At 40.8% G+C, this 8,518-nt stretch overlaps 1 protein-coding gene across 4 annotated transcripts in view; it reads left to right on the top strand.

Annotated features, from left to right (window-relative positions):
* The first annotated feature begins 428 nt into the window (after window positions 1-428).
* LOC148024718 (phosphopantetheine adenylyltransferase-like) overlaps window positions 429-8,518 on the top strand; it is an 82,411-nt gene continuing 74,321 nt past the window's right edge. For 3 of the 4 annotated variants that reach the window (XM_087694373.1, XM_087694374.1, XM_087694372.1), the window contains exon 1: window positions 435-654. The gene's annotated coding sequence lies outside the window, so the exon portion shown is untranslated. Of the gene's footprint in view, window positions 655-8,518 lie in introns of all 4 variants that reach the window. The other variant, XM_087694381.1, reaches the window with a different exon arrangement.

Genomic DNA, 8,518 nt, shown 5'->3' with positions numbered 1-8,518 from the left:
CTTAGATTGAATTTCGATGCATTGGTGTCAATAATAGTTAGGATAGTTCGCACCCTAAGTGAATGAGAATCTCATTCTTTGGTGTGTGGTAAAAGCTCTTCTTCTTCTTCTTGCCTTCTTACTTGTGCTACTTATTATGTGGAGAGAGAGAGAGAGAGAGTCTACAATGTTTTAAGCATGCCAACTACTAATAGAAAGAAGAAGCCTTAGAGTCGGGTCATGCAAAGGATACCTGGCTTTGCATTTTTGGAAATATTAAATCTTGAAATTCATGTTTTTGTGCACATAGCCCACGTTAAAAAAATAATTATGACAGGAAAAAAATTACGAGCTTAGCAATGATTCACACTGCGCGCTGCCAGCGCACCAGCTACTAACCAAAATGTCCAACAGTCAGTTTTCGTGGAAACTTTCTGGCTTCTTTACTGGGGGGCCATGGGATTTGAGGATTGGGCACACGTGACACGTGGCGTCAGCAGAGGGAAAAGAGGAGGCGCCACGCGCGCGAGACAGGAGCCCAGGCCGTTCTGCCTTCCTGTTGTTGGCGTCCATTGCTTTTCTTGATGTTTCCATTCGGGCAAGCGAGGTCCTGGTCGCAGACGCAAAGAGGGACAGGCCATCGCCGTCGCCGCTGGGCTCCTGCAGATCGTCCTGGTAACTCCATTCTTCCGCTTCCTTGCTCCTTTTGTTTACTAAGGCCATGTTTAAGGTGCAGACTCAGAAAGAGAGTGCATGAAAGCTGGGCCAAGATATGGGCCCTTGTTTTTGCAAAGATAAGAACATCGAGGCAAGTGTCTACGATGAGCTACACCTGCCATATTTGCAATCAGCGGTTGAAGCTGCATCCTGTTGGAATCTACCTAGACACCGAGGCTACATCAGGCTGGCATCGACCTATTCTTCATGCCTGAATAGTGCCAATATAAAGTCTACACGAAGCTAATCGTGTTGAGATTAGAGGGAACGGTGCCGCCCTGCACGCATCAACAGAACCAATGGAAAAATGAACATAGATATCGCATGTACATGTTAGAAAGAGAGAATTAGAGAGAGAGAGACAGAGATACAAGTCAGTGGGCTCTATTAGTTGGGTGCGCTTCTGTATACATGTATGATGTATGTAAAGAGAGATGTATTTACATCTCTAGAAAGCCAGGATGGCCTATGAGACAAAAGAAGTAAGTACATCTGACCATGTTATCTTGACTTGAGAATGACAATGAAAATCAAATGAAAACAAATAACTATACCAATAAAATGATCAATAGACCTCTTTAAAAATGATGTACTCTCCCTTGGGCGAGAATATTTGGCATGGGGTGATCCAAGGTATCGAGTCCAGTAAAGAAGAGATACTTGTCTTCAATGGCGAGTGATGATGGCTCGGATTTTCTGAAGATAAGGATGTCGAGCACGGCAATGGGGTGGTGGGCACCATGTTTTGCAAAGTGTGATTGCCCAAGTAGCTGGGACTCCTTTGACTTGTGGATGGTGTGTTTATGCTGTTGTAGTGGTAGCATTTTTTGGCAATCTAGCTTTGGAGCTAGTACTGAAGAAATCTGTGAGAACTCATTGGCTCATTGGCATTGCTTTTGTCTGTGTCATGCCTCTCAAAAGTTTCTCTCTACACCTCCAGAGCTCCATTAAAAACAATTCGAGGCATCTTCGATCCTCCTACTCCATCACTCTACAAAGAGGCCCAAACCCATTTTGAAAAGGCAATGAAATCTTCTACTAATCTTATAATAAATGGTACATTTGCCAATAAATTGCTCCTCAGATTTATCCTTTTGGTGGCATAGTTGGCAAATGCGTGCATCCTTAGTTGTGTGTGTATACTGTCCTATCTCAATCCTTTTGATGATGTCTGTATTTCTCCAATAGCATTACATACCCTATGAGAGAGGGGTCTTGTCTCAATCCTCAGTTCATTTGATGATGTTTGTATTTGTCCAATAACACTATATATCCTAGCGAAGAGGTGTACATCTATATATGTTGGCTTCACAATGAACCCCTTTGCTAAAAATATGGCCCCATGTGCAAAAGCTCCTAGCACACGTAAGAAACGACATTGATATTGTGCCATTTTTGTACCAAGAGGTTTGAGGGGATATATATGATCTATATCTATCTTGATAATATCCAACCTAATCACTGAATTCCGTTTTGTATGAGTGAGATCTAGATATGGGCAAACCACATTGTAGTGTAGTGGCGGGAGTGCACTCCCATCTATAAGTCACCTGCCCTAAACCATGACCAAATCTTTGCATACCAGCAATGTCTCTCCACTGTTTGCTATTCGGAGGAAATCAACGCCAAGCATGGATATTTATACTTAGAAAGCTTCCATATCCTCTGTAAGCAAGACATTGATTGAAGTAGGGCCTCCATAACCACATGTACCGCTCCTATCTGCACTCTAACAATCTCATGGGGTATTGATAGTTTGCTTCATATCATATGAATGGTCATAATCACTAGCAGCTGTTGAGCTAAGAAATGCATTTCATGCTGATTAGCCACTTAAACAGTCCCAAAACAAGCTTAATTTAATGAAAACCCTAAAACGGAGAGTGGTTTCAGAGAGTTTAAAGAATCCCTAATTTGGGAGGGTCCATCCTTATCTATAAATAGGCAGGCTGTCCCCATTCAGCCTTAATTCCGTTTGTGCAAGTTTCTCAACCTTGAGTATAAATTTCAGCTATCAGTCCATACACACGTGGTTGTCTAGCCTTTGCGATTGCTGCCATCACTTCATTCTATTGTTGTGTTTTATTGCGGTATTCTATTGCAATGTTTTTCTACGGTGTTCTACTATTGTGTTCTACTATGGCATTTTATTGCGGCGTCTTACTGCTATATTTTGCTGCTTCGCCCACATCATCAGGCAACATCCTTTGCAGTCGCCTTAGTTTCCTTACACTCTGGTGATCAGTGTTTGGTGTTTCTCTCACTTCGTCACTCTAACTGGTGGTCATAGCACTTGGATCCGTCACTGGTGGATATCACTTTTCGACACATTGCTTTGCCCTTGGGCACACTGTATACTCTTACATTCATTTACAAAATTCATTCACTTCAGAGTTGCGTTGTTTCTATTCCTTCTTTTGTTTGTGTTTGAGTTTCTGTGTATGAGTTTTGAGTTTTGCTTTCTGTGTCTGTGTTTGTCTCATTGTGCTTCTGTCGTGGTCATACACATGTTTCCTCAGTGCAAACCTTAGTAGTACCTCCATACTCTTCTTCACATGGTATCAAAGTTGGTGCTTTTATAAAGAGTATCTTGTGGATATTGTGGAGTGCTAGTCTTTGCACAAGGCACACAATACTACTCGTAATTGAATCATAATATCACAGACACCTTCTTCTCGCGACCCCGTGATGTTTTATCAGGCTTCTCCATCACCGGAGGCCTTGAGGAGGTATTATGGACTTGGCGAGGAAGATGACACTCCATATTCACTCTCACCATCACCCTCTATGTTTACACCCATGCCAAATATTCTAGATTTCACTAACCTCATAGAGGAGGAGTTTGAGGAGTACCTATGCAACAAGTATGGACCAAAAGACATCCCTTCTTCTAGTTTTGCTACTCCTTCCGGAGTGGTTGGTGAGAGTGGCCACCTTTCTAATCATGGAGGCAATACAACACTTGGGACAATTGGCATCCATCTTCATCATCTTGGCCAATCCCTGTGTCAGGTTTGTACAATTCTTTTGAGTCGTTTGAATCAAAACTCTCTCTTATTTTGCCTTTTGGTGTGCAGGATCCGCATTGTCAAATGTATGTAAATCTTAATAGAGGGGGCTCAAGAAGCAAACATTCATAATCAAGTATACCTATATCTTCTGTTTTATTTGAGCAAGTTAATTACTCTTCTTCTCTCCCTCCCATCCCACCCTCTTCTCTTGAAGCCGTATCACACTCATTTCAAAACCTCGGCTTACATTCTACATCTGCCTCTACCACATTGGGAGTTGGACCTTCTATCTCCGCTCGTAGCACATTTTGATTCTCTATTCCATTTTCACATCATGGTACCTCATTAAGGGCCATTTCATCTCTTAACACTATCACCTATCCTTTTCCACAAGTCATTCTGTATTTTGGGTCTTCGTTACAGGGAATGTCATCCTCTAACACAGTTCCCTCTACCTTTTCTCATGTAGGCACATCTTTTCCACCTGGGATGGCTATGATGGGGATCCCCCTCACTATCCCCAACTAGCCACACACCATGACTTCTCAGATGTAGGGATTTCCATCCTTTGCTTAAGGTGTGTTGTAACACTTTCCATGGGTCCAAGTGGGACCTGCTGCATGAGCATTTCACAGTATGTAGCATACTCATAATGCAGAGCACCACTAGGTGGACCCTAAGCTGTTTCCACTGGCGGTTTGTACACCACCTTCCCATTACTTCATCACCATTCCATTGTATTTATCGACATCCAGGCATACAATGCTTTGGCTATCACATCTAAGTAAAGGTGTTTTGGTGGGCAGCCCAAAATCCTTGACCAAACGACCAAGCCAAACTGCTTTTTTTGAAGCTTCAATGGCTGAGATATATTCACCCTCAGTGGTAGAGAGTGCTACTATTTTTTGCAATCTAGAGCACCAATAAACCACCCCACCCGTCAAGGTAAAGATATATCCGCTAGTAGACTTGCAAGTATCCAAGTCACCTGCCATGTCTGCATCACAATACCCCTGCAGATCCAACGTACCCTTGCATAGCAAATATATTTTCTGTGTGCGCCCTTAAGGTACCGTAAGATACATTTCAGTGCTTCCCAATGTATGTTGCCAGGATTTGACATGAACCTGCTTACAACTCCCATTGCATAAGCAATGTCAGGTCTAGTAGCAACCATAGGATACATGAGTGAACCACAAGCTGAAGCACAAGCTTAAGATAGGGTGGAAAAGGTACACCAAGAGGCTTAGCATTAGCCATAGAAAAACGATCAAGTACTTTGCTGATGTACTTTTCTTGTGAGAGAAATAAGAGTTGTTGCTCTCTATCTCGTGTTACACGCATGCTCAAAATATGTTCAGCTGGACCCAAATCCTTCATAGAAAAGGCTGAATTCAGCTGCCTTTTCAATGCATTAATTTGGCTTTTATGCTTACCAGCAATAAGCATATCATCCACATAAAGCACAAGTATAATAAGGCTTCCATCATCAGCCTTCTTAATATATAAGCAATGATCTATACTACTCCTTTTAAAACCATGTGAGAGCATGAAGGCATCAAACTTTTTATACCATTGTCTAGGAAGTTGTTTCAAACCATACAAGCTTCTCTTGAGCTTACATATCAAATGCTTCTTTCCATGTATAACAAAACCTTCGGGCTGTTTCATGTACAGCTCTTCTTCTAGATCACCATGCAGAAATGCAGTTCTAACATCCATTTGATCAAGTTCAAGATCCATAGATGCTACAATGGCAAATAACACTCGAAGAGTGGTCATTTTGACAACAAGAGAGAACACCTCCTGAAAATCAATGCCCTCCTTTTGTGTATAGCCCTTAGCCACAAGTCTGGCTTTGTATTTGGGTTTGCTATCCACACATTTGATTTTATAGACCCATTTGTTAGGAGTGGATTTTCTATCCTTTGGCAATGTAACCAAAGCCCAAGTATCATTTTGGTACAATGACTTCATTTCTTCTTGCATAGCTAGCTTCCACTTTTTCTTTAACTCACATGATAAGGCCTCTTTATACGTAAGAGGCTCACCTTCATCTGTGAGCAAAATGTAGTCCAAAGAAGGATCGAATATTTCTATAGGTCTTCTGACATGTGTAGACCTTCTTACCCAATGATTTGTGTTATCAAGTAATGGATCCACATCCAAGGGAATGTCAATGACCTCATTGTTTGGCTGCTGAATTGCACGTTCAGGTTGCTGTAATACAAATTCCGGCTGCTGTAATTCATTTTCAGCATGCTGATTTTTGTGCTCAAGCTGATGTTCAGCATCCCCTTGTTGTCCATTTTCATCAGGCTCAATAATGATATGCTGATTGTCATAATCAGCATCAAAAGGAGCTGAATTTTCAGTGGGCTGATGGTTGTTTAATTAACTGATCATGCTGAAATTTAACTTTCTTTTTGTCCGAGTCATTAGATGTGACATTTTTTAGCAGCTTTGACTCATTGAATACCACATCCCGGTTATGTAGCACCTTTTTCATGCTTGAAACCCAAACTCGATAGTCCATTTTACCTTCATCTCCATAACCCATGAAGATGTCTCTATGAGATTTCATGTCAAGTTTGGTTCTGCTATCAACAGGTACATGTACATAGCATTCGTAGCCAAAGACTCTTAAGTGGCCATATGAAGCAGGTTTGCCAGACCAAACCTCTTCAGGGATGGCACTTTCAAGTGCACGATGTGGAGATCGGTTGCAAATGTGCACCACGGTTTTAAGTGCCTCTCCCCAAAATGATTGCGAGAGATTAGCTGTGGACAGGATGCATCGAATCTTCTCACATAACGTACAATTCATTCGCTCAACCACTACATTTGATGATGGATTGTAAGGAACTGTAAGCTCTCGTTTAATCCCATTATCATCACAAAACTTATTGAATTCTTTAGGTACATACTCTCCCCCATTATTTGTTCTTATGTATTTTAACTTTAAGCCTTTTTGAGTATTAACCAATGCATAAAACCTTTTAAAAGTATCCAATGCCTCACTTTTTTGCTTAAGCAAGTAGACCCATAGTTTCCTAGAATGGTCATCAATAAAAGACACAAAATAACAGAAACCACTATGAGTTTTTATTGGCATGGTGCAAACATCAGAATGGACTAAATTCAAGATACATGCCTTTTGAGAGACTCCATGAGAGTATGAACTCTTTACATGTTTACCAAAAATACAATTATCACAAAAGTCAAGCTTTGAGCTTTTCACATCAACTCTTCCAAGTGAAGAGAGTGCCTGCAAACCCTTTTGGCTCATATGTACAAGACGCTTGTGCCATAACTCCATGTGTGACAGTACTTCAGCAATTGCAACAAACTTTCCAGGAAGTGCCTTGCAGTAGAGATAATACATAGTCCCCTTTTTACCACCTCTAGTGACTAGCATAGATCATTTCTGGATTTTCCACATACCACCACCAAAAGTAGTGAAGTAATCTTTGCTGTCTAGCTGCCCAACATGAAGCAAGCTCTTCTTGATGCCAGGAACATATCTAACATCATGAATAATCAATTCCTGACCATTTTCTAGAGCCAGGTGTATGGTGCCCAATCCTTCAATATCACATGCATGATTGTTGCCAAGGTAGAATTTTCCAAGATTACCTTCTGTATAAGTAGAAAAACACTCCAGAAATGGAGTTACATGAAAAGAAGTACCATTGTCAACAATCCAGGATTGTGACAAACCATCATGAGCTGACAGCAAAGCATCTATCACATTTGTTTTAGTGATATACATGTCCTCCACTATCATAATAAGCGGATTTGAAAATGCAACCAGCAAATCAGCATTTTTATCATCTTCTATCTTCTCAATAACAACACTAGATACCACATTTGCTTTTTCTATCTCGTTAGGGGTAGAGCTGCCATCCTTGTCATTCTTTTTGCCTTTTGCATTAGCTTGCTTCTTACGTTCTTGTTCCTTTTTAAAGTACCTGCAATCGGGCTTTTTATGCCCTTTGCGACTACATTGATAACAAGTTACATCTTGCTGTTTTTCCTTGCTTTTGCTGCGATTTTTATTTTTATTTGCAGCATTATACCTTTTTTCAGTTCTTCCTCTTACATTGTAGGCTGATCCACTGTTTTTCCCACTTGCCTTGCGTCTAATCTCTTCATTTTGAATAGAACCACACACACCATCAAATGTTAAGTTGGGGTTATTGCTCAATGACACAACCAATGCTTCCCATGAATCGGACAAGGCTATGAGCAAGAAGATAGCCCTCAATTTAGGATCAAAAGATGGCAAACCTACATCGCGTAACTGACTCAAAATACTAGTGAAGGCATTCAAATGCTCTGAGGCAGGCTTGGACTCATCAAGCTTCAAGCTGATCAACTTCCGCATGAGATGCACTTGATTGACAGGAGTTGTATTCTCCTAAGTAGCCTTGAGTTTCTCCCAAACTACATAGGCAATATCAAGCCCCTTTATATCAACCAAGATAACATCTGTGACGGCCATTTTAATGTAAGTAATGGCCTTTTTATTCATTTTAGCCCAATCCTCATCTAACAAAGCAACAGGTTTATGGTTTTCTAAAGCATCATCACAATCCTTTAGAAAGAGTATACCCTACATACGATCTTTCCAAAGATCAAAACCATTGCCGTCGAATTTATGAATCTCAAAGAGATTCTTTGTATCGGATGTAGATGCACTGCCAGCCCCCATAATCGACTAGGTCCAATTGCATCATCAAGAGATATAATAGAGTTAGGACTATAGTTAAAAAAAAGGTCTTCTTCATAAGCATAATTCGCTAATGAAT

Source organism: Lygodium microphyllum, chromosome 15 (genome assembly GCF_053477565.2).
Source record: "Lygodium microphyllum isolate KBCC chromosome 15, Lygodium_microphyllum_v1.1.10, whole genome shotgun sequence".
NCBI classification, from domain to species: domain Eukaryota; kingdom Viridiplantae; phylum Streptophyta; class Polypodiopsida; order Schizaeales; family Lygodiaceae; genus Lygodium; species Lygodium microphyllum.
The sequence above is the reverse complement of the archived record's forward strand: the minus strand, read 5'-3'. Positions and strand labels throughout refer to the sequence as shown.